At 36.6% G+C, this 27,767-nt stretch overlaps 1 long non-coding RNA gene across 1 annotated transcript; it reads right to left on the reverse strand.

The window, feature by feature from the left end:
- On the reverse strand, positions 1-27,767 carry LOC144580642 (uncharacterized). Its single transcript, XR_013530566.1, has 3 exons — positions 27,603-27,767; positions 8,418-8,551; positions 1-133 (listed from the first exon to the last, which is right to left on the reverse strand). It is a non-coding gene; the product is annotated as an uncharacterized LOC144580642 (long non-coding RNA).

Consider the following 27,767-nt stretch of genomic DNA (forward strand, 5'->3'; position numbering starts at 1 on the left):
GAGGCTGGTGGCAGCATCCAATCTAATAAGCATTTCACGATCTGAAATATAGTACTTGTTTAAATATTTAATTGATGTTTGCTAAAGCCTGATGTGTTTCGGTCCTCATTTAAATTGCTTTCTTCTCTAGAAACTATAAGAAAGACAGATAGATTAGACCAATGATATAGATACATGATGGACGGATGGATGGAAGGATAGACGGACAGATAGGATAGGATAGATAATTTCCCAATAAAGCTTACAGCTTCCTAAGTCCTATGGAGGGAAGGATATGATTTCTATCAGCTATGTATGCTAGATTTAGAATATTTTTCATGTACCTTATTCACTCTCTTTCAATGTACACAGTGTACTTATTGTATACTGTACAGACTAGGGATTTTTCAGTTTTGTTTGAGATTTATATTTTCTGGGGTTAATTTTCCAGCCAGAATTACTGAGGTGGGTCATTTCTATATTCTGAGTCTACTATGTTTTATTGATCCCTGGAAGTAGGACATTATTATGGTAATATGCTCTGGCTGATCAGAGCCCATGTCTTCTTTCAAGACTTAACACATAATGTTATGGCAGCTACAAAGAATGAGTTAATACGCCCTTGAGGTAATAACATGGATGTGTATTCAGCATCCTCTTGGTTAACTCATTTTGTTCCTGGCTCATTACATTGCTATTTATCAGGATACAGAAGGATGCACTGGCTCAGTCAATTACTCTGTAGTACTCCTGGGTGTAGTGATGTCTAAGACTGTGACCTCAGCACGGGCAGCTTTGGCTAATTTCCTGCTTTCTATTTTCCACATTTAGGGAATTTGCTTATTGATCAAAGATTCCATCACTTGGGCCCCTCCTTTTTGATTATATATTTGCAAGCACAGCTTCTAAGCACAGTTTTCCGCTTTTCCCATTAGTTGTATTTCCTTGTCTTTTCCTTGTTCAATCCTCTTAGCTTGACACTGTCTCTGGTGGTAGTTATCATTCTGCCTTTTTAAATTCCTTCTTTCTTCAGACAATCCAGCTGCTTGAATTACCCAGAAGGGCCTCACGATGGTTGCTATCACCAGATGACTGACATTAGGCCACTCTAGGATTTACAATCACATACATAGGCTTTTTAATATGAGGCCCCTTATATCAATTTTTAAAACAAATTTTTGTCGATATCTCGGTTCTGATACTTTGTGAAATTCGCAGAGGAGACTGTGTGAATACGGAACATAATGAACACTGCACTGCACAGATCTCACTTAACTTGCATCCGTATATTTGCAATATGTTCAAAGAGACCAGGTTTGAACAAGGATGCAAGATTGGCTAACAGAGCTTAGTGAATAAAATTTTTGAGTCTCCCCCAATTCCCTCAAATGAAAGTGTTTTTAACCCACTGTGTTAGCTCATTCTGCACTGCTGTAATGAAATATCTGAGACTGTAATTTATAAAGAAAAGTGGTTTATTTTGGCTCCAGATTCTGCAGACAATGCATAGGGTGAGTCCCAGCCTCTGCTCCTGGTGAGGTCTCAGGAAGCCTACAGTCATGGTAGATGGTGAAAAGGGAGCAGTCAGGTAACGTGGCAAGAGAAGGGGGAGATGTCAGGCTCTTTTTAACAAACAGATCTTCTGTGAACTAATAGGGCAAAAAGTCACTCATGGCCAAGGGATCTGCCCTCATGAACCAGACACCTCGCACTAGATCTCACTTCCAACATTGGGGGTCATATTTCAACATGAGATGGAAAGGGACAAACGTTCAAACCATGTCATCCACCCATATCATTCAGAAATTCCAGCATATTTAATTGCCTTGGATAGTTGTAAGCACTGCGTTTGTTGAGCCATATTGCCTAGGTCTAACTTCTTGTTCTGGGTAATTTGTTTTGGCTTCACTGTTAGTATCATATTGCTGATTATCCGTAAGTCATGTATCAGTTTCTGGGCATCACAAATAGCTTCTAGGTTGAACTATTGAGTAATGGGTGGTCTTTGTACAGTCATCTGAATACTGAGCCTAGGACAAAGTGTAGCTTCCCTGATCTTGAACAGGATGAATTTGTGTATACGTTAATGTCTACATACTGATTTGATTATATAGAAATATATTCAGACTTTATTTTCTATCTATAGATAGATTGATAGCAACAAAATATTAATAGTTTATTTTGGGGATGTTAGAGTTATTTTCTTGTCTAAGGAGTTATAACACATTTTTGTTTTAATTCAACAAATAGGTAATGAGTGCCTTCCAAGCAGCAAGTACTGTGTTAGAGATGGTACGAATGTGAGGGGCAGGGAAATGATGGATGAGATAACCCCTGTCCAACGTCATGAACCTTAGTTTAGCTGGGGAGAACAGAAACAAATGTGCATCCGAGGGAAAGTATGACTAATAATGATTACAAAGTTTTGGCCTCGGGCCACCAAGAGCACATCTGTTGCCACAACTTCCTGTCTCCATTGAAAATAATGATCTCATAGGAAAATAGCTTATATTTTCAAGATGTATAAAAATAGGATATATTTGAGATAATAATAAAAGAAATCAGGGTGGCTTAATGGATTAGACATCAGGAGACCTGTGTTCCAAGAAAAGTTTTCTCTTTTAATGTCATTCAGCTTTTTTTTTTAAATTAAAATGATAAAACTTGGTCTTAACTCTTTGAAATTTCTTTTCTAATAAAATTGTGTGGCTATAGAAGCATAAAGAAATGAAGTAGCAATGAATTGAATTGATATTACACTAGTTTTCTATTGCTGCCATAACAAATTATTACTAATTTAGTGACTTCAAACAGAGCAAATGGATTTCATATTTCTCTAAGACAGATTTCTAACATAGGTCTCTTTAAGCTAAAATAAAGGTATTAGCTGAGCTAAATTCCTTTTTAAAAGCTCTAGGGGATAATCTGCCTGTTCTAGAGGATTTCTCTGCCTTTTCCAGCTCTTAGAGGGTCTCTCCCTGGTCTTTGCACATTATTCCAGAACCACCAATGAGATACCCAATCCTTCTTACCCTGACATTGATCTCTGACCACAGATGAAGAGCCCTTCACTTTTAAGGACTCTAACAATTAGACTGGGCCCACCCAGATAATCCAGGATGATCTAGTTATCTCAAGGTCCTTAACCATACTTATGTGTGCAGTTTCTTTTGCTTGATAAGGTAACATTCATAGTTTCTAAGAATTTGGCTGTGGACATCTTTGGGGCTATTACTTCTACTTTCAGACACTTTTTATTTTTGTTTTCATTTTTTGAGACAGGATCTCATTCTGTCACCCAGGTTGGAGTGCAATGGCACAATCTTGACTCCCTGCAACCTCCTCAGCCTCCTGAGAAGCTGGGATTACAGGTGCACACCGTCATGCCCGCCTAATTTTTGTACTTTTAGTAGAGATGGGGTCTCACTGTGTTGGCCAGGATGGTCTTGATCTCTTGACCTCATGTGATACAACCACCTTGGCATCCCGAAATGTTGGGATTACAGGCATGAGCTACCAGGTCCGACCACCTCCCCGACATTTTTTAAACAATAGATTTTGAGATCAATTCATCAATGCATACAGAAATGCAGGGACATTTTAAACCAACTTTTCCTAGGGTCATAGTACCTATAATAGGCTAACAATAGCCACCCAAATATATCCACATCCTCATGTCAACTCCAATATGGGTGTATACTGTGTGTGTTATTGGCAATGAATTAGCATCTCACACCCAGACATCTATGCTTTTTTTCCTTTTTTATTTTATTAGGGGTAAATGTGAAGATTTTTACTGGTGAACTTGTATCACAGGGGGCTGTTGTACAGATTATTTCATCAACCAGATATTAATCCCAGTACCCAATACTTTTCTTTTCTGTTCCTCTCCCTCTTTCCACCCTCCATCCTCAAGAAGACTACAGTGACTGCCATTTCCTTCTTTGTGTTCATGAATTCTCATAATTCAGCTGCATTTATAAGTGGAATATGTGGTAGTTTTAGTTTGCTAGGATTAGTAGCTTCAGCCCCATTGATACTCCTGTAAAAGCCACAATCTCATTCCTTTTACAGCTGCGTAGTATTCCATGGTGTTTATGTAACACATTTTAAAAATCTGTCATTGATGGGCATTTAGGTTGATTCCATGTCTTTGCTATTGTAAATAGTGCTACAATAAATATTTGCCTGCATGTGTCTTTATGGGAGAATAATTTATATTCCACTGGGTATATACCTGGTAATGGGATTACTGGGTTGAATGGTAGTTCTCTTCTTAGCTTTTTGAGGAATCTCCATACTGCTTTTCACAGTAGTAGACTAATATACACTTCTACAAACAGGGTATAAACATTCCCTTTTCTATACAATCTTACCAGTATCTGCTATTTTTTGGACTTTTCAATAATAATCATTTTGGCTGGTGTAAGATAGTATCTCATTTTGGTTTTGATTTGAACTTCTCTAATGATCAGTGATATTGGGCTTTTCTTCATATGCTTGTTGATTGCCTGTATGTCTTCTTTTTTGAGAATTGTTTGTTCATGTCTTTTGCCCACTTTTTAATGGGGCTATTTGTTTTTTTCTTGAAAATTAAGTTCCTTGTAGATGCTACATATTCGACCTTTTTCAGGTGCATAATTTGCAAATTTTTTTCTCCCATTCTGTAGGTTATCTGTTTGCTCTGTTGAGAGTTTATTTTGCTATGCAGAAGCTCTTAAGCTTAATTATATCTCACTTGTCTTTTTTTTGCTTTTGCTGTGATTACTTTGGTGTCTTTGTCACAAAATCTTTGGCCTGTTTCTCTCTCCAGGCTGGTATATTCTATATTGTCCTCCAGAGTTTGTGTAGTTTTAGGTTTTACATTGTGGGTTATCTATGCTCCTAGGTATTTTATTTTTTTTTTTGTGGCAACTGTAAATGGGATTGCCTTTCTGATTTAGCTCTCAGCTTCACTGTTGATGTATAGAAATGCTAGTGATTTTTATACATTGATTTTGTATCCTTAGACTTTGCTGAAGTTTTTATCAGATCTTGGAGCTACTGGGAACAGGCTATGGGGTTTTATGGGTATTAAATCATATTATTTGCAAACAGAAATAGTTTGACTTCCTCTCTTTCTATTTTTATGCCCTTTATTACTTTCTCTTGCCTTATGGCTCTGGCTAGGATTTCCAATAACATGTTGACTAGGAGTGGTGAAAGTGGACATCTCTGTCTTGTTTATGGGAATTGCTTTAAACTCTTTCCCATTAAGTATGATGTAGTTTGTGGGTTTGACACAGATGACTCATTATTTTGAGGTATGTTTCTTCAATACCTAGTTTATTGAGAGTGTTTAATGTGAAGGGGTATTGAATGTTATTGAACACCTTTTCTGCATCTATTGACATAATCACGTAGGTTTTGTTGTTCTGTTTATGTGATGAATCACATTTATTGATTTGTGTATGTTGAATTAACATTGCAATCCAGGGATGAAGTCTCCTTGATCATGGTGGATTAACTTTTTGATGCACTGCTGGATTTGGTTTGAAAGTGTTTTTGTTGAGGATTTTTGTATCACTCTTCATCAAGAATAAGAATACTGGCCTGAAGTTTTCTGTTTTTGTTGTTTTCATCCCAGGTTTTGGTATCAGGATGATGTTGGTCTCATAGAATGAGTTGAGGAGGAGTCACTCAGTCTCAAATTTTTGGAATCGTTTTGGTAGGAATGGCACCAGGTCTATTTTGTACATCTGGTAGAATTTGACTGTGAGTCAATCAGGTCCTAGGCTTTTTTTGGTTGGCGGGATATTTGGTAGTGATTCAATATTGGAGCTCATTATGGGTCTGTTCATGAAATCAGTTCTTCTTGGTTTAGTTTTTTGAAGGTGTGTGTGTCTAGAAATTTATCTCCCTTCTAGGTTTTCTAGTTTGTGTTCATGGAGGTGTTTGTAATAGTTTCTGATGGTTATTGGCTATATTTATGCATTTTCTTCTTTTTGGTCTAGCTAGTCACTGATCATTAATTTTTTCAAAAACTAATTTCTGGTTTCATTTGTTTTCGAATTGCTTTTCATGTCTCAATTTCCTTTAGCTCATCCCTGATTTTGGTTATTTTTGTCTTCTACTAGCTTTGGGATTGATTTGTTCTTTCATCTCTAAATCTTTCAATTGTGATGTTAAGTTGTTAAATTGAGATCTTTCTAACTTTTTGATGTGGGCATTTAATTCTATGAATTTCCCTGTTAGCACTGCCTTAGCTGTGTCCCAAATATTCCGGTACATTGTATCTTTGTTCTCCTTAGTTTTGAAGAACTCTTGATTTTTGCATTAATTTTGTTATTTACCCAAAAGTCATTCAGGAGCATGTTGTTTAATTTCCATGTAATTGCATGATTTTGAGTGATTTGAGTGATTTTCTTAGTCTTGACTTCTGTTTTTATTGCTCTCTGATCTAAGAGTGTGTTTGATATGATTTTGGTTCTTTTGTTCTTGCTGAGATTGTTTTATGTCCAATTATGTGGTCAATTTTAGAGTATGTGCCATGTGGCAATGAAAAGAATATATATTCTGGTGTTTGGAGGTGGAAGTTCTGTAGAGATCTTTCAAATCCATTTGGTCCAATGTTGAGTTCAGCTCCTGAATATCTTTATCAATTTTCTGCCAGATATCTATTTCTAATAGGACTTTAATATGATCATGTCTAAACAGAAGCAAGTGAAAAATGAGTATTAATATTTAGCGATTTGTAGGTTAGTATTAGAATGATCAATTATTTAGTTTGGCTCTGCGTAGTAGTAACCTAGATAGTTGCCAAATGTATCACTTCATTTTAATGAGGGAACTATCGTATGCTTTATAGAATTCTAAGGTGTCATATAGTAATTGAAATTCATATACTTGTCTTCACATATGAGCACACCTAAAACCTCTGGGCTATATGAACAGATAACATTTATCAAGTTTCAGAGTTTTTAACTGCTATAAAGGATGGTATCTAAGAGTTTTGGTTTGAGGAGTAATAAAGATATTAATTGATTTCCTTATAAAAATGAAAGCTAAGTTGGTTAGGATTCAATTAATTGGGAGGAAGTGATATTTCAGCCTCAACTTCACTGATATGTTTGTGCTCTAAGTAGTTGACAGATGAAAGAAAAACATGCACATGTATATTTATAGTGGCACTGTTTACAATAGCAAAGACCTGGAACCGATCCAAATGCCCATTGATGATAGACTGGACAAGGGAAATATCACACATATACTCCATGGAATACCATGCAACTATAACAGCCACAAAAAACGATGAGTTCGTATCTTTGCAGGGGCATGGATGAATCTGGAAACCATCATTCTCAGCAAACTGACACAAGAACAGTAAATCAAACACCACATATTCTCACTCATAGGTGGATGATGAATGAGAACACATGGGCACAGGGAGGGAGCATCACACACTGGGGTCTGTTGTTGGGGCCAAGGGAGGGACAGCAGGGGGGATGGGAGGTCGGGGAGGGATAATAGGGAGAGAAATGCCAGATGTAGGGACGAGGAGATGGAGGCAGCAAACCACATTGCTATGTGTGTACCTATGCAACAATCCTGCATGATCTGCACATGTACCCTGGAACCTAAAGTACAATTAAAAAAAAAAGAAAAACAATCTAATTCTTTATAAATTATATGATCAAATAAAAACATATAGAGGTTGATGTTTGTTGTTTTCATAGATATTTACCTAAAATAATTTAGTTTGGATCTATTACTTTTTTCAGCTTTTGACCGAATTAGTGGCACACATAAATTAGTCACTTTCGCTTAGTCCTTTAAATCTTGAGGTATGTGGTACTTAAAAATAATAATAATAATAACAAAGCATTTAAATCTAAATCTGCAAATTAACTTGTCTTGAAATGGAATTTAAATCAAATTGGCAAGTATTTGTTGAAACCCAACTACAAAGCAAAGAAGCTTGCTTGACAGTTCCTCTTAAAAGAATAACTATATAGGGTTTTACATTTGGAATCCATAATTAAGTATGTGCATGTGCCATATTTAATTAATAATAAAAGATTTTATCAAACTCTATAATTATCTTCATTTCACAAGAAGAATGGAAAAGCCATGGTGGTGGTTGAGCATAAAGAATAATCTGGTTGTACCTGATGCACAGTTGTCTGTAATTTCTAAGGAGAAATTGATGCCTTATGGGAGGTCAATTTCAGTAATCAACCTATGGATAACTGACCTGAATCTTTGTTTCCGGATCCTAACGACTCACAGAATAACGTTTTCTTTAGGCCCTACTTATTATATAACATGAGGAAAGCAGAACAAATTCCTTTCAATTTCTTTTCTCCACCTACTTCTGTTTTCCTAGTACTGTTCCGTATCTTGCATATTTGGGTCAGAAACAAAATGTTGATGGGAAATAAAATCTATTTTTTTCTTACAAGAAATATGGCCATTGAATGATCCTCCACTTGATTTCCAGTTCATGGTAAGCCGACTTTGTTCTGCAGAAGGTGAAGTTCACATGCAAAACCAGTGCCTCCTGAAATTCTGCTGTGGCTTGAATGTCTTCTCTCTGAAACACATGTTAAAATTTAATTGCCACTGTGATAGCATTAAGAGGTAGGACCGTTAAGAGGTGATTAGGCCATGAGGGCTCTACCCTCATGAATGCATTAATATTATTGTGAGAGTTTATTTATGATCCCAAGAGTGGGTTTTCTAGAAGCAAATTCAGCTCTCTCTATCTCACTCCTGGTTTTCGTTGTTCTTCTGCCTTCTACCGTAGGATGAGCACCATGAAGATCCTCGCCAGATGCTAATGCCATTCTCTTGGACTTTCACCTTTCAGAAAGCTGAGCCAAATAAATTCTTTTTCTATATAAATTACCCAGTCTGTGGTATTCTGCTATAGAAACACAAAATGGATTAAGACAAAGTCTCACCAGGCTGTGACCACTGTAACTTAGTTTCTTAAGATTCTTACACTGGAAATAATCTCTTAATAGTTTTCAATTCAATGTTTATAAGGTTGTAAATTAAGAAAAGGATATTTGAGCATGTATGAGAAAATTGGAGCTATGCTTATTCGTAATATTCAGACTGCTCTAATGTGTCATAATAGGAATTAAAATAAGTAGGCATATTAAAACACAAAACAGAATTGTTTGTTGTTGGATTTAATTTTTTTTTTTGATCAGCAAATAAGTTGCCATGAGATTGGTAGTTTAATTCTAAAAATAGTAATTATTTAATTGGGAAATCCTCCTGAAGATAATTGTTGCGGTCTATGAGTAAGTAGAGAAAAGCTTCCTTTCTTCTGAAGCTGACCTCTAGCATGCTGTTTCTTTCTTTCTTTTTTTTTTTTGAAGAAAGTCTTCTAAAATATAGAATGCACTTTAAGAACAATGTGAAAGTCTATTTTAAACTGACTAATGGTGTTTGCAAATTATTTTAAAAGGAAGATTTTCAAGTCTTAAGAAAAAATATATAAAAATCACCTTTGAAAAATAGCTTTTCATTGACATTTTAAAAGACAGTTTGGCAGGATCTTGAAGCAAAAAATAAATATATATTATTTAGGCATGAGAAAAATGCTATATTATAAAAATACTTTGGTGTGAGACTGATTGTAAAAGCTAAGAATCCTTTAGCCAGCAAAAAAGACATGACAAAGTAGTTAAATGATATATTTATAATTAAGAAATTAACTTTATATGAAAATTTACAACTTTACCAGTCTCGAAACTTTGAAACTCAAGCTTTTAATCCTTTAGGAAAAGTGCCATCAATTTGTGATCTAAACACTTACTTTTTTTAATTGAACACGTTCAACTGTCTTACTGTCTATTTCAAATTAGAGAGCAACTTCTACACTTGTTGAACTATGGACAAAAGAAACCATGATTTTATTCTAAGTCTAAAACTCTAACTCTGGGCTCTCTTTATTTTTCTCTGTGTCTCTCTCTCTCTCCCTCCCTCCACACACACACACACACGTGTATACACACACACACACGTGCACACACACAGATGTTATTACTAGTACCTCTTGATACTCTAGCATAATACTTTAGTGTGAGACATATGCATTATGTTATTCACATTTGGTTATGTTACTCTACATACTATGTCAATAATCCTGAATTCATTAATGCAGAGGTTTTCTACTCTATTCAAACTGAAGAGAGGTGGGACATGTGTGGCTCAGGTCCCACACTGCTGCTGGGCCTCTTTGTCCCTGGAACCATTCCTCATGCTTTTGCTTTGCTAGCCTCCACCATATGGAGAGCATCTTTTAGTCTCCAAAGTCAGCTGCCTGCTGGAAGTGGTTAGCCTATGGGAAGTCCTGGCAGGAACTCCTGGCATGGATAGTGTCATCTGCAAATAATATATTTATTTTGGAGTTCCAGGTCCTGCAGAACACGTCCATCTGGTTTCTGATTCCACTTGTAGTGCTGGTGCCAGTAACACCACCTTTTCCCTTTCTCCTGCAGCCCTTTGTTCTAGAGGTGGCAATAACATCCAGATGGCTTCCAGGTGCTTCACCATCCCTCTTTGATTCTCAGATTTCTACCACCTGTGAACCAAATCCCCAAACCATATTCACTCTTTTGTGAGCACTTAAATTGATGATACAGGACTCCCACAGTTTCTGTAACTAGCATTGTTCCTTGCTTATACATGGTCATTCTGGATTTCTAAGGGCTCCATTAGATGAAGAGAAGGTTCTGAATCCACATAAACAATTTGAAACTCTCATTCTAAGCGTAAAATTCAAATTACCCAATAATTTAGTACCTTTTTGTCTCTGTTTTTTATTTGATTTGCCACTCTTATTCCCAGTTTCTGCATAAACTCCGGCAGCTCAGTTAATCATACCTTTGGTGTTACTATTGTTTATTAATAAATACCCGTTCTTCCCAACCACTAATGATGAAGTCCTACTAATTACAGAATAAATACAAATTTTATATTTGCAAAACTGTCTGCTCACTAAAATTCATTTGTAAATCCAAAATAAATACTTAGGACACAGCCACAGTAATTTGCAGACGTGGACAGAATGGTGAAAAATCTGAGTCTCCAGATGCCAATGTTCTCAGCTGAGGTAGAACGAGGCAGTTTGCTGCCTTCTTATTTTAGCTCTTATTCTGTGAGCAGATGTCTTTTTCTCAGTCTATTTAGTACTATTTTTTTTTTCGTTTTTGTTCCTTTTGTTGGCAATTTCACTGTTAAAATGACCTTCATGCATACGGTTGAAAGTGGTGCCTGGTGTTCCTCGGTGCAGAAAGGCCAGGATGTGCCTCAGAGAGAAAATGCATCTGTTTTACCAGCTTTGTTTAGGCATGAGTTGTGGTGCTGTTGGCCAAGACTTCAGTGTTAATGAATCAACAATGTACATTAAATAAGATGTTTCTAAACAGAAATACATATAAAACAAGGTTAATTATAAATCAGTAGGTAACAATGTTACCAGATGCTTGCTGAAAACTAACCCTGTATTCTTCAAGAAATAACAGTTAAATATTTGCAATTTCAGTATTCACAGTTACTTTATAGAACATAACTAATGCAAAAAAATGAGAATTCACTGTACTCCCCTTCCTAGGAAACTTCCTGTGATCTCTCCTTCTTCTAATTTCTCTCCCTTTAATTTCCCATAAGATTTTATCTGAATCTCCTTCCCTTTCCTAAGTCATGCTTAAATGTTCAGGATCAGTAATAGACATGCCTATTAACAGAGTTTTCGGAGAAAGCAAATTCAGAGACACAAACCAAACCAAGAGTAAGTAGGGAGCCAAATTCAGTAAACCAGAGAAGGAAAGACAAGCAGTGTGTCAAACCATGGAACCGCAGTGTAATTTTGAAAGCCTGCCTTTACGGCCAAAGATGATGAGAGCTCAGAGCAACAGCAAGGAAGTGGATTCTGGGAAATGCCTGCGATTGGCATTATTGTCGATGGCCGGCTCTTATGTATTCAGTACGAAATGGTTTGATGAAGGCTGGCTGCATATATTGTTTCAGAAATTACACAGACACCTGTCATCACATTGCGTCTTCTCCCAGGATTATTTACGGCCGTGTCATCTTCTAACTGGACTATAAGCTCAGGATCTGAGGATGATTCGTTTTTGTTCATGTCTAACAATCTCCTGACATAATCTCTATAAATATTTCTTGAAAAAGTACATGCAAAATCAATGTGTTACATAAACCATTAGTATATAAACTGTAACTTTAGTAGTTAAAATCTGATTCTCCAGGAGAACTTTCTACTGCTTAACATTCATTATGCGGCTTGCCTCAGACAGTGCCGCATGTTGTAACAAATGACCAAAGACTGGGTGGTTTATAAACAATGGAAATTTATTTCTCACAGTTATGGAGGCTGGAGAGTGAGTATGATCAGGTTCCTGTGGTGAGAGCCCTTTTCTGAGTTGTGGATTGCCTGCTTCTGGTTATAGCTGCCAACAGGAAAGAAAAGGGACAAGAGAACTCTCTAGTGTCCCTCTTATAAAGGCATTAATTTCATTTATGATCTAACCACCCACCAAAACACCACCTATTAATGCTGTTGCATTGGGAGTTAGGAGTTGAACATATTGATCTTAGGGAGACACAAACATTCAGCCCATTATGTGGCTCATGGCTATTTTCCTTTTAATTGTTCAAAAACTAAATAAACTCCTCATGGAATCTGATATAAACCAACTGTAATACTCCTAATAGCAGTATTAAATCACTTGCAGTTATTTTATTAACAATGTTACCATTATTTTTGCAAGAAGTTTAGTAAGTATAAAACATTATATTGGATATTTTTAGTAGGTGATGCTTGTCACAGAAACTGTGAACTCCATATTTATGAAATGGAATTCAAATACCTAATATGATTTAAAGAAAATAACACTCAGTCAGCCAGTACCAGAAATTTGTTTTCATTTCTGGAATATTTTCTCAAGTTTGTAAACTTTGGACAAAATATTAAGCATAGATGTAATTTTAGTCCAATAGTGATGATTACTAAAATGGTTATTGCACTTGCCCTTAATGGTTGCACATGCCTCTTGTAATAGAATGCTGACATAGAGCTAATCTAAGTCTGCTCTCTGTAATTTAAAATAAACTATAGAGAATGTTTTCTAAATGTTTGGCCCACAAACAATTTATTATCTCACAGAAGCTTCTTGGAAAAAGGGTATGCCACACTGATTTGAAAACAAAAATCCCCAAAGACATATATGTCATTGACACAGTGAAATATTTTCTCATTCATTCTTTACTTTGAATAATTGGCTCCTAATATTATAAATCTCCTTCTACCCACCTTTTTTTTTGAATTGACTGGTAAAAACTAAAGGTTGGTTATTAACTATCTTATAAATCACTCTATTTATATCTACCACCATTTCCTTAGTCTAAATTTATGAGTTCTTATAGTAGAAAAGCTATAAACCATGCCCAGATAATTTTTTTTCTAGCATTCTTTTGGTTTTAAAAATTATGATTGGATCTTTTTCTCAATTTCAACTTCAATGAACCCTTCCCATGAAATTGTTGTGCTTAATAGCATAGAAAGAAAAAGCTCGATCCACGATATCTTTTGATGTTGGTTCACTGAAAAGCTACACTGTCCTGTTGCTACATCAATTTGTTGAGGAGTGAAATGTATTGCAAAGTGATGATCTGGAGAGATGATGGAACTAGACATAGTTTCTTCCCATTACGGAGCAGCAGAATATGAATTTATTTGGCATTTAATCAAGACGAACTACATGTAGTTTTACTTCCAGAGGACAAACATGTTTTAGCAATTTTCACCATATTCTCCTCCACTGGACAATACTGTCAAATATTCCACTGATTCATAATTATTAATTCTTTGAATGAGTCAAAATATTCTGAAAAAAGGCTTTTGTTCCCTCCAAAGTATAAATATGATTATTAAATAATTTAGAGTAGTTCATCAAATTATTTTAAATTAGAGATCCAAAACTCATTTTATGATGAATCCAACTATTATTGCTCCTAAATTCTCTCACTCTTTCACACACACACACGCTGCACATTTGGGCTCTGAATTCCTATACAGTGATTTCCTGAATTTCTCTGCTTCCTTTCTTATTAAATCTAAGCAAACAGTTGTCAAACTTGCTGTACCCGCTTCCTTACTTTCTAATCTGTTTCAAATTAACTTTCATTAGCCAGGCACAGTGGTTCATGCCTGTAATCCCAGCCCTTTGGGAGGCTGAGGTGGGCAGATCACTTGGGGTCAGGAGTTTGAGACCAGTCTGGCAAACACGGTGAAACCCCCATCTCTATTAAAAACACACACATTAGCCAGGCATGTTGGTGGACACCTATAATCTCAGCCACTCAGGAAGCCGAGGCAGGAGAATCACTTGAACCTGGGAGATGGAGGTTGCAGAGATATCAATATCATGCCATTGCACTCCAGCCTGGGTGACAGAATGAGACTCCGTCTCAAAAAGAAAAAAAAAAAAAAACCACCCAAACAAATTAACTTCCATCCTCACCACTCTGTCAAGCTGGATCAGCCATTAAATAATGAAACCCCGTGGACACTTTTCTGCCCCTACTTCAATTGCCTGTACAGTAGCTTTTGACAAATAGCTCGTTCTGGCCTCTCTTAGATGTTAGAATTCCACACTCTTCCGCATTTCTTGTTTATCTGTTTGTTTGCTTGCTGTTTTCAGTTTCTCTGTCTCATTTGCTGGCTCTGACTTTTCAATTTAACTTCCAAATTCAGGATTTCCTAAGGGTTTAGAAAAGGTTTCCTAAATCTCTGACTTCAATCTCTCATTGGGTGATTTAATTTTCTATGTGTCTGTTACATTTTTTATTGGGTAATTCTTTTTCCATGGATTTAAATATCACCTCTGTAGTGATGTTTGCTAAAATTTCAACTTTGTTAACATTACCTTTCTAAGATTCCTATCAAATTCTTAACTGAAATCTCTGCCTGGAGATCTCATGGACTGTTTACGTTCAACTTGTAATAGTTTAAATCTCATTTTCCCCAGTCTTAACTGTCTAACTATGTCATAAAAAAAGATCAATATAAACTCTGTAGCCCTTGTCAGAATTCTAGGAGACATATTTAAGACCGTTCTAATTCTAATCCATCAGTAATAGAACCAACATTCGTTGAACGTGAATCACGTTCTGTGTACCACACTGTTTACTACAGACATCAATCATTTAATCTTCACAATCCACCTCTGAGCGATATATATTATTATTCACGTCCTTTTCTACAGATGAGAAAAAGCTTAAGTGATTCACTGATGCGCGCTTAGCTAGTAAGTGACGTAGTCGGGATTTCAAAACAGACCATTTTGCTTCAGAGCTCATATTTTTAAAGCCATTACACTATGTCTCAAATTATGATAAAACTATATGTAACACAGGCCTAACATTTATTATGGGCCAAGCGCAGTTGTAAATGCTTTAGATGTATTAAATCATTTATGAGGAATATATTTTTATTATGACTATTTTGTCTGTCAGGAAACTGCACAGAGAGGTTAAGTAATTTTCCCAAAGCAGTAAAGCATAGAGACTGAATTTAAAACTAAGTTGGGCTCCAGAGAGTGTGCTCATAAATAGTGCTACCCACACTTTTGGTGGACCTGCGGGTCCTACCTACAAAATCCACTGTGATGTTTTCCCTGGCTAGAGAGCAAAATCATGCTAAGATTTTTAGGAGGGAAGCCAGAATGAATAGCTTGTTAGGGAGCTGGAATGATAATCAGAATTTTCCAGGTTGGATTACCCCAGACTACAAAGCACAGAGAGATGTTTAGGATTGCTATTAAAATGTCTGGGTATAACCAGTTAACAAATACAAGCCTCACAGTAGGAAAAACCACCACTAATTTTTTTCAGCAAGCTAGGTAACTATTACAGGTAGGCAGAAGCAAGCGAAATGACTCTTTTAATCATTACGGACAACTGTGATGGCTAAACCAGGCAGAAATATCCACATCTTACAGTTTCATTGTACAAGAACCAGAAAGGTTGAAGGAGGCATCACTTTGCAAAACTAATGTGCAAGTGACCTGAGACTAAGACCTGGATATTCTAACTCACGCTCACATGATCTTCCTATTACATTATGTGAGTAGCCTTCGGTTTCCTTTCGGGGTTTTCAGGGTTAGCCAAGAAATAAGCCTGTAGATTTGAGAGCAACCGAAGGTACACAGAAAAGAATGCCACATTTTAAGAAACAAAGAAATTGGCATCTGGTGGTCACCTTACTAAGAAAAAAATTTGAAAGCTTACCAGTACTCATAGATTTTAGGAGATAATATTTCAAAATAAATTCCTATAATTTGCGGGAGAAGAGGAAAGGAGTAGGGTTAACTTTTAAAAATTCTGTTTTCATGTCATGTTTGGTTGAAATATTTTAAACTAGAATATTGACAAGCACTACTGAAGATATTTCTACAGTTATAAAGTTGTATAATACAGAAAAATATAAATATATGTGAGACCAGCTCATTTGCATATTATATAAATATGTCATAAGAGAGATGAACAGGAGCTCAGACTTATACTAGAGTCTTAGTACAAAATCAAGATTCATCAGGAAAAGTTAAGAAGGATCTTTATGTAGACCACATTTTGTAACCAGTTAAATTTTAGAAAAAGGTACATATGTTCTCAAAGTTTAATTTTTATGCTGACATATACTGTGAAAACTAAAAAGAATAAGGTTTACAGTAATGTAATTAGGAACATAATTGGGTGCTAAGATGGGTGAGATTAGGGCTATCACAGACGCCCATGTTATAATTTAATGGATCCTTTTCTGTATCGTTATTAAATTATTTTCTGAAAAATAATAGGATTGTTGGTGCAAGACAAAAGTCATCTACCAAAAACTCTTGATGGTTTTCAGAAGTTATAACTTCTTGTATTTGAGAAATGTAATGTGGAGCTTAATTTAAGTATTACATAATTCTCTGGGGTTTGGATAGCACCCTATAATCAATCATAATATTGGCATTACATAGAAAACGAAGACTATAAATATTCTACCGTCAAGTTAAGTCAGATTTTTCCACAAAATAAGTACAAAGAAGGTCAGGTTTTGCCCTTCCAGAATGAGTTAAATAAGTTCAAAGAAGGTCAGGTTTTGCCCTTCCAGAATGAGTTAAAAGTAACGGCTTCCCGAGCTTTAGGATGTCAAAACCAGGAAGGCTTTGAGGCCCTATCCACGAGCGGCACAGTGATTAGCAGTGCCATCTAGTGGCACAGGAGTGGATCTGCGCACACGTATTTGTCAACGATTGTAACACTAGCGACACTTACATTTAATAAAACAATCAAGTATTTTCTGTCTGGAGATATAAAAATTGATAAGAAAATTTCCCCTACATAGAGGAATTTTTAGTTGACGAATAAAGACGGTTGTGGACATGAACTGTCAGTACAATATAATTCGTGCAATGGAAGATAACACGGGAGAGGCTCTTAGTTGGATCTACTGGGGAAAGATTTTCTGAAAGAGACGGCACCTAAGTGAAGTCTCGAAAGTCACATAGGAGATGAAAAGGGGTGAGGCTGCTTCCACAAAGAAATAAAGAGAAGAAAGCAAAAACAGAAATCCAAACTGACAGAGGTCTTGATATATGATGAAGCTTAACAGGACAAGGGGAAGGATTCCTGACTCATATATAGTAACTTCCTGAATGCCAAATGTTAAGCACGTTTGTTTATTTCTAGTTTTTAGTATTCTAATCTGGTTTAATGCCACTGCTCTTTATTATCAATGCTTAATGGAAAATAAAATTATAATTATATATTATGTCCTATATAAAATAACTTCAGATTCTTTTGGAAAAAAAACCCTATTATTTATAAATTGTAAAAATAATATAAAGTATGATTGTAAATAATCATTTGCAACTTATAATGTAAACCTTGAGATATGGTCGGTAATCTAGGCATGAGGGTAAAATGTGTCTCAAATGGAGAGGCAGGTGGATTATTGCATCATAACAATGTACCATCAATCCAATCAGCTCTGCTGATAAGTGTTGTAAATTCTTATTTCATAATTTTTTCTAATAACGACTCTTTTTTTCCATTTTATTTGGTTCTATTCTTATTGAGACCTATTTTATCCAAAATTGTTTTGCAATGTTTTTATGATATTTAGACATTCTGGACAATGTTTCCCCAATTTTTCTGGTTTTTCATTTTTATTTTCATTTTACTTATTTTTTTAGTATTAGTCACAGCCCTCTCAATGGATTTCATAATCCAGTAATAGATCTTGATTTGTAAAATATTGCTACAAAAGAAATATTAATTGCTTAAAAGATAATAGAAATGGAATATTTGAATAATAGAACAAAACTATGTATGACATATAGACAAAAGAAAGAGGTCTTTATTAAAGAAAGTAAGTCTTGACATGGATTTTTATTTTTATTTTTTGGGACGGAGTTTCGCTCTTGTTACCCAGGCTGGAGTGCAATGGTGCGATCTCGGCTCACCGCAACCTCCGCCTCCTGGGTTCAGGCAATTCTCCTGCCTCAGCCTCCTGAGTAGCTGGGATTACAGGCACGCACCACCAGGCCCAGCTAATTTTTTGTATTTTTAGTAGAGATGGGATTTCACCATGTTGACCAGGATGGTCTCGATCTCTTGACCTCGTGATCCACCCGCCTCGGCCTCCCAAAGTGCTGGGATTACAGGCTGAGCCACCGCGCCCGGCCGACATGGATCTTGAAGAATGGCTGAGAACTGTATGTACAGCTAGCAAAGCAACATCGCAGGAAGCGGAAATCTCTTTGAAGTAAAGATTCAGTTGTGTCCAGTTGGTATATATAGGGACCAATAACATCGCTCTATGTAAGTATCAAGAAACCTGATGGGCAATATATTGATAATAGTAACAACTCTCTGTTTTTTTGCTTTTTCTGGGCTCCAAACTTTAGGACAAATACCGTCTAATTTATTTTTGCATCCAGCCTGTGTGATCGATGTTCTTAGCATCGTTTATGCACAGAAGGAGAATGATACTTAGAAGTAAGTTATTATTAGATGCTCTAGAGTTAACTCTTGGTAAGGATTAGATTGTAGCTCTTCAGATGTCATGAATGGGAAAAAATATTATCAAGGGTATCACCAAACCAGTATATGCACACTACTGAACCAAATTATTTCCTCTCCAGAAGAAAAATAGTTCAAACTTCAAGATTTTGTATGGAATTGAAAATGATAGCAAATCAAGAAGGCAAAGAAGGTTTCTTTTAAAGCTCAACCTCATATTTGGCCTACAGTTGGCTTTTAATAAATACCTGAAAGAACATTCAAATACACAAATATTCAAATTTTAATTTTAAGAAAATGAGAAAAGATACAAATACACATGTACTACAAAATTCCAAATGCACATAATTTAGTTCAATTAGAAATATTAATTTACCTGTGGCCCAACCACAATTGAACATGGGTGTTTGTATAATACACTTTTCAGACAGAGTGAAATCAGTGAAGACATTAGAAAGAAGTATAAATCTTACACAAAAATTGCAAATACATAAGGTGGCATTGCTTATTGTGATTCCTGAAAATAATTAGAATGAAGATATTTAAAAGAAAGAGAGCGAGGTACAGACAGTAGTGTCACTCTGTTAACAGACCATCACAATATTTTTTTCTTTAACTTTCGCTTTGTGTTTAGAGGTATATATATGTGCAGGATGTGCCGGTTTGTTACACGGATAAACGTGTGCCACACTGGATGGCTGCACAGCTCATCCCATCATTAGGTATCAAGCCCAGCATCCATTAGCTACTCTTTCTGACACTCTTCCTCTCCCCACACTGACCTTTCCCATTCCCTGACAGGCCCCAGTGTGTGGGGTTCCCCCACCATGTGTCCATACATTTTCATCATTCAGCTCCCATTTACAAATGAGAACATGCAATGTTTGGTTTTCTGTATCTATGTTCGTTTGCTGAGGATAATGACTTCTAACTCCATCCATGTCCCTACATGGACAGGATCTCATTCCTTTTTATGCCTGCATAGTATTCCGTGGTGTATATGTATTACATTTTCCTTATCCAGTTTCATCATTGATGAGCATTTGGATTGATACTGTGTCTTTGCTATTGTAAATAGTGCTGCAATGAACATACGGGTGCATGTATCTTTATAACGGAATGATCCATATTCCTTGGGGTATATACCCATTGCTGGGTCAAATGGTATTTCTGCCTCTAAGTCTTTGAGAAGTTGCCGCATTGTCTTTCACAATGGTTGAATTGATGTGCACTCCCATCAACAGTGTAAAAGCGTTCCTCCTTCTCTGCAACCACTTCAGCATCTGTTGTTTCTGACTTTTTAATAATAGCCATTCTGACTGGCAGGAGATGATAGCTCATTGTGCTAACGAGCAGTGGTGTGGAGCAGTTTTTCCTAATGGACAATTGCATGTGTAATTTGGAGAAGCGTCTGTTCATGTCCTTTGCCCCCTTTTTCATGGTGGTGTTTGTTTATTTCTTGTAAATTTGCTTAAGGTTCTTGTTGACTCTGAATATTAGACCTTTTTCAGATGGATAGATTGCAAAGATTTTCTCTCATTTTGGAGGTCATCTGTTCATGCTGATGACAGTTCTTCTGCTATGCAGAAGCTCTTTAGTTTAATTAGATCCAATGTTTGCTTTAGTTGCAATTGTTTTGGCATTTTGTTTGTTTCTTTTTTTAATTTTTAAGTTTTTAAATTTTATTTGAGGTTCTGGGATAGAAAAAACGTGCAGCTCTGTTACATAGGTAGACAGGTGCCATGGTGGTTTGTTGCACCTATCAACCTGTCTTCTAGGATTTAAATCCTACATGCATTAGGTATTGTCCTAATGCTCTTCCTCCCCTTTTCCCACAGCCCACGACAGGCCCCTGTGTGTGACGTTCCTCTCCCTGTGTCCATGTATTCTCATTGTTCAAGTCCCACTTATGAGCGAGAATATACGGTGTTTGGTTTTCTGTTCCTGTGTTAGTTTGCTGAGGATGATAGCTTCCTGCTTCGTCCATGTCCCTGCAAAGAACATAAACTCATTCTTTTTATGGCTGCATAGTATTCCATGGTGTATATGTGCCACATTTTCTTTGTACAGTTCATCAATGATGGGCATTTGAGTTGGTTCCAAGTCTTTGCTATTGTAAATAGTGCTGCAATAAACATACATGTGAATGTATTGAAACAACAGACGCTGGCGAGGATGTGGAGAAATAGGAACGCTTTTACACTGCTGGTGGGAGTGTAAATTAGTTCAACCATTGTGGAAGACAGTGTGGCAATTCTTCAGGAATCTACAACCAGAAATACCATTTGACTCAGCAATCCTACTACTCGGTATATACCCAAAAGATTATAAATCATTCTACTGTAAAGACACATGCTTTTGGCATTTTTGTCATCAAATCTTTGCCCATGTCTATGTACTCAATGATATTGCTTAGATTTTTTTTGGGGGGGGGTGGGGGACAGAGTCTCACTCCACCAGCAGGTGCCAGGCTGGAGTGCAGTGCCGCGGCCTTGGCTCACTGCAACCTCTGCCTCCTGGGTTCAAGCAATTCTCCTGCCTCAGCCTCCTGAGTAGCTGGGACTACAGGCACGCGCCACCACACCCAGCTAACTTTTTTGTATTTTTAGTAGAGACGGGGTTTCACCATGTTGGCCAGGATGGTCTCGAACTCTTGACCTCGTGATCCGCCCACCTCAGCCTCCCAAAGTGCTGGAATTACAGACCTCAGCCACCGCACCTGGCCGCTTAGACTTTCTTCTAGGGTTTTTATAATTTTAGGTTTCACATTTAAGTCTTTAATCCATCTTGAGTTAATTTTAAGATCTGATGTGACAAACAGGTCCACTTTCAGTCTTCGGCATGTGGCTAGCCAGGTCTTCTAGCACCGATTATTGAATAGGGGATTCTTTCCCCATTGCTTGTTTTTGTTGGGTTTGTCAAAGATCAGACGGGCGTAGGTGTGTGGTCTTATTTCTGAGTTTTCTATTCTGTTTCATTGGTCTTTGTGTCTTTTCTTGTACAAGTCCCATATGTTTTGGCTACTGTAGACTTACAGAAAAGTTTGAAGTCAGGTAGTGTGATGCGTCCAGCTTTGTTCTTTTTCCTTAGCATTGTCTCGGTCACTCAGGCTCTTTTTTGATTCCATATGAATTTTAAAACAGTTTTTATCTAACTCTTTGAAGAATGTCAATGGTAGTTTAATGGGAATAACATTGAATCTATAAATTACTTTGGGCAGTATGGCCATTTTCACAATATTAGTTCTTCCAATCCATGAGTATGGAAGGTTTTTCCATTTATTTGTGTTCTCTCTGATTTCTTTGAGCGGTGGTTTGTAGTTCTCCTTGAAGAGATCCTTCACTCTCCTTGTTAGCTGTTTCCTGGGTATTTTATTCTTTTTGTAGCAATTGTTAATGGGCGTTCATTCATGATGTGCCTCTCTGCTTGCCTGATGTCGATGTGTAAGAATGCTACCTGTTTTTGCACATTGATTTTGTATCCTGAGATTTTGCTGAAGTTTCTTATAACCTAAGAAGCTTTTGGGCTGAGATTGTAGAGTTTTCTAGATTTTGAATCATGTCATCTGCAAACAAAGATAATTTGAGTTTCCCTTTTCATATTTTGAATAAGCGTTATTTCCTTCTCTTGCCTGATTGCCCTGGCCTAAACTTCCTATACTGTGCTTGATAAAAATGGTGAGACAGGGCATCCTTGTCTTGTGCCAGTTTTCAAAGGGAATGCTTCCAGCTTTTGCTCATTCAGTATGATATTGGTGGTGGGTTTTCTCATTTTTGGCTCATTAATTTGAGGTATGTTCCTTGAATATCTATATTGTGAGTTTTCAATATGAAGGGAAATTGAATTCTATCAAAGACATTTTCTGCATATATTGAGATAATCATGTGGTTTTTGTTTTTGCTTCTGCTTAGGTGATGAATCATATTTGTTGATTTTTGTATGTTGCACCAACCTTGCATCCCAGGGATGAAGCCAACTTGATCAGGTGAAAAGCTTTTTGATGTGCTGCTGGATTCAGTTTGACAGTATTCTGTTGAGGATTTTTGCATTGATGTTCACCAAGAACACTGGCCTGAAGTTTTTCTGTTGTTGTCTCTCTGTCAGATTTTGGTATCAGGATAATGCTGACCTCATAGAACAAGTGAGAGAGGAGTCCCTCCTTTTCAATTTTTTGGAATAGTTTGAGTAGAAATGGTACCAGTGCTTTTTGGTAACTTTGGCAGAACTCAGCTGTGAATCCATCCTGATCCCGGGTTTTTATTGGTTGGTAGGCTATTTTTTACAGCCTCAGTATCAGAACTTGCTATTGGCCTGTTCAGGGATCAAATTTCTTCCTCTTGGGAGAATGTATGTGTTCAGGAATTCATCACTTTCTTCTCGATTTTCTAGTTTATTTGCATAGAGGTATATTCTCTTATGGTTGTTTGTATTTCTTTGGGGTCAGTGGTGATACCCCTTATCATTTCTGATTGTATTTATTTGAATCTTCTCTCTTTTCTTTTCTCTACCTAGTGGTCTATTTATTTTATTGATGTTTTTCATAAAACCAGCTCCTGAATTGATTTTATTTCTTTGAAAATTGTTTTTTGTGTCTCTGACTCCTTCAGTCAGCTCTGTTACTTCTTGTCTTCTGCTAACTTTGGGATTTGTTTGATCTTGGTTCTCTAGTTATTTTAGTTGTGATGTTAGATAGTTAACTTGAGATATTTCTAGCTTTTTGATGTGGGCATTTAGTGGGATCTAAAAGGCAAGCAGGGCTGGGAGCGGTGGCTCACCCCTGTAATCTCAGCACTTTATGAGGCTGAGGCAGGTGGATCACTTGAGGTCAGGAGTTCAAGACCAGTCTGGCCAACATGGTGAAAACTTGTCTCTACAAAAAATACAAAAATTAGCCAGGTGTGGTGGTTCATGCCTGTAATCCCAGATACTTGGCATTACTGTAGGTGGCAGGAAAATCACTTGAACCGGGAAGGCAGAGTTTACCATGAACCAAGATTGTACCACTGAACTCCAGCCTGGGCAACAGAGCAAGACTCCGTCTCAAAAAAATAAATAAACAAATTTATGATTAAATAAATAAACAAAAGGCAACCAAGGATTGATAAACAATCGATAGAGGAAAACAAACCATTTATTTAAGGGTGTGGTGCCAAGAATTCTGTGTACCTTGGACAGTCAAAGAAAAGTAAGTTCAATAGTATAGCGAGAATTAAAGGCAGCCTGCAAGTAGGCCAGAAATGCCTCTTCATTCCAGCTGCATTTTCCTGGCTCAGATCTTCCTACTTTCCATGTTCCATGATTGTTATTTGTTCACAGTCTTTGTCCATGAGACTATGAAAGCTTTAGGAAAAAGTCCACCTGCTGTTTACCTTCGTATTACTCGTATGTGGGATAGTAAATAGTATGTATGCATTTCATTTATTTGAATCTATATTCAGAGTAAATGAATTCTTTATTACTCTGTGCTGACATATGTACACCCTGCCCCATTCGCTGACCCTCACACACAAGGAGCCTTAATGGGGCTGTGTGGACAGAGCAAGAACATAGGGTTCTTCAGCACAGCTCAGAACTTGAAGCCACTTTATCAGATGTCCCTTCCTTAGTTCCTTATCATCTGTTCTGATTCCTTTTCCCCCGACTCAGGCTACGTGCCTCGGTGTAGGTACAGTGAAATACCAAAAAAAAAAGTTTGCTTTGCATTTTTCACTATATTGCTCGTTCAGTTTGATTAAAAAAATTTAATTTGTGAAACTGTTAAAACTACAAATTTAGTCAACCTCTTAAGGCCTTATCAATTTTTCTTTTTTATTTTCTTCCATTAATAAAGAGATACAATGTTAAAAGTCTTCTATTACTGAGATAATTTTAATAAGCATTTTAATTGGAACAACTACATATAAGTCAGCTAAGTACGCAGTGAAGAAAGCAGCAAAATAATCTAAAGAATCTTTTTGGGGTTGAGGAAATGAAATATAATTATCCAAAACCACGGGTTAAGAAGAAGAAAGAAAGAAGCAAGGAAACTAAAGGCAGAGAGGCCAGAATGATAGTGAAATAACAGTGTTAGATGAAAGTGTCTTTTCCATTTCCTTGAGTACATAATTTTTATAAAATGTGAAAGAGGCTACATGGATGATCATAGATTTGCTCTTTCTCAACTGTTTTATGAAAACTTAAGATTTTAAAATGTTTTCCCTTTAGATAACAAGATTTTGTATCTAAAGGGAAATGACCTCCTTTAGAAATGCTGATTAATAAACTAGAGACAAAATTGTACTAGTTGTATCACTTCTCCTGTTTACTTCTCCTTTGAGAAGTGAAATATCGATCATCCCTTGATCAACTTCTCTTAAGTCTATGAATGTTCAGCATCATGTCGTTCCCTTGGCTCTTGGGTTATAGGATCCTGATGCTTTTTATTTCTTCTGTTTTTTCCTTTAGGTGAGATTTCTATGCAGCCATAGCTTGCCCCTTGTCTTTTTATATTATTTGGCAGGTGGAAATCACACATCTTGCATCTCCCCTTCTCATTTTCTTTAGCTTGGCACCCTTTCATCCACCATTTCATCCATTGATTTTAAAGCATCTTTTATCTTTGTTTTCCTTATATCTTTTTTTTTTTTTGTATATGCAAGCATACAACTGGCTTACTTTTCATCAGTTTTGTGACATTCCACTTAATAATTTAAAAATTCCTCTGATGACTTCCTGAATATGGCTTTTATAATCCAGCCAATTTTCTCATATCTTCTGATGGTCTTTCTGTCCCTTTCTTTTAGGTCTTATACATTTGTTTTCATTTTTCTGTTACTTTTTAATCTTTATGACCTGCATTAGTCTTTTCTTCTTCTTCTTCCTTTTTTTTTTTTTTTTTTTTTTTTTTGAGACGGAGTTTCGCTCTTGTTACCCAGGCTGGAGTGCAATGGCGCGATCTCGGCTCACCGCAACCTCCACGCCCTGGGTTCAGGCAATTCTCCTGCCTCAGCCTCCTGAGTAGCTGGGATTCCAGGCACGCGCCACCGTGCCCAGCTAATTTTTTGTATTTTTAGTAGAGACGGGGTCTCACCGTGTTGACCAGGATGGTCTCGATCTCTTGACCTCGTGATCCACCCGCCTCGGCCTCCCAAAGTGCTGAGATTACAGGCTTCAGCCACCGCGCCCAGCCTAGTCTTCTCTTAACCACTATGCATTCAATAATCCTGCCTGACTTATATCCTTTTCTGTAGAGTCCTTATTCAATTATAAAACACAAAATGATGTATTCTTGTAAAAATCATAGTTTTCCTTCTGCCAGTGGAAGATATATTAGAGATATTTATTTCCTAATATCACCTTTAAAATATTTAGAATTATGCAATCTATCAGTGCAAACCAAATAGTTAATACACAGATAAATATATAACATATTATCAATTTTTAAGATCATAAAATATAGAAAGTTACAAAAAATGAATATTTAACCCACATTTACTCATACCATTAGCTCTCTTACAAAAATTCTGTAAGAAGATTGAGGTTCTTTCTCTCACCCTCCAGTCCCACCAAGGTAAAAACTGAAAGTGACATGAACCTCCCAACTTTCTGCTTTACTTATGCAGGTAATAGTAATACGCATATCAATATATGTATCTATTTTTACAAATCTCTTTCTCACACTTCTTTTTTCCTATCACTGTGTAACCTGCATTTACGCTTAAAATTAGTTTATTACATACCACACGTTTCCTTTAAAAAGAGGCATGCTCTTGATGGTGACTTAGTTTGCTTCCAGTTTTTCCTAATATAAAAAGACTGAAATGAAGTTTAGATATGTATGTGCATACCTCTGTACGTATGTGTGTGTATATATACCTACATAACGACATGCATATATACATACACACATATGCATATATTCATATTCTATTATGTAGGATAGATTATTACAAGATGAATTGTTGGATAATGAGATGTTTATACTTTTGTATTTTTATTTTTATTTCCAATATGGTCTGATTTTACAAATAAATATAAATGTAATTTTATTATATCTCTATTTACCAACTCATGTTCTCACACTGTAGATACTTAAAGTAAGGAATTCTCACCAACTCTGTCCCCATACTGACTTGTGCCAACTCCTCTCTCTTTTTGGAAGAATCTTATTACTATGCCATGCTTTACTGATTGTTGCAACAATTGCTTTGGCATAAAACCCACATATTAAAATCCAATCTTTGTTTCCTCTCACCTTCTATTTCTGTTGATGTGATACTGCCGATGGAAAGCATGCCTAACCTCTGTCTGTCAAGCTCTGGTCTGGTCTCTACTCCTTTCATGCTTATCCTTCATTTATACTCTCTTGTTACATATTCACTTAAAAAAGGATTTTCATTCAGCCAAGAATTACATGAACAGTCTGGTTTCTTCCGTTTCCTTCATTTGTCTACACAGAGACCACAGTCGCTCCTGGCAGTCTGTGTTCATGTTTGATAGACCATTTAGTCAAGACGACATTTGGAAAATGAGAATTATAATTAAATGTTTCACTTTACCTGCAGTGGCTTTGATTACACTGGGCCTCTGGCCAAATCACCTTCTTGACCTTGGTTTTTGGCAGTAAAAGGAAAGTAGTATCTGTTGAACAGAAGTGAGACTGTTGCTTTGCCTCAAGCACCTTTGAAAATTCAGATCCATGACCACTCAAGTGAAGCTTAATG

This window comes from Callithrix jacchus, chromosome 21, assembly GCF_049354715.1.
Source record: "Callithrix jacchus isolate 240 chromosome 21, calJac240_pri, whole genome shotgun sequence".
In the NCBI taxonomy this organism is placed as follows: domain Eukaryota; kingdom Metazoa; phylum Chordata; class Mammalia; order Primates; family Cebidae; genus Callithrix; species Callithrix jacchus.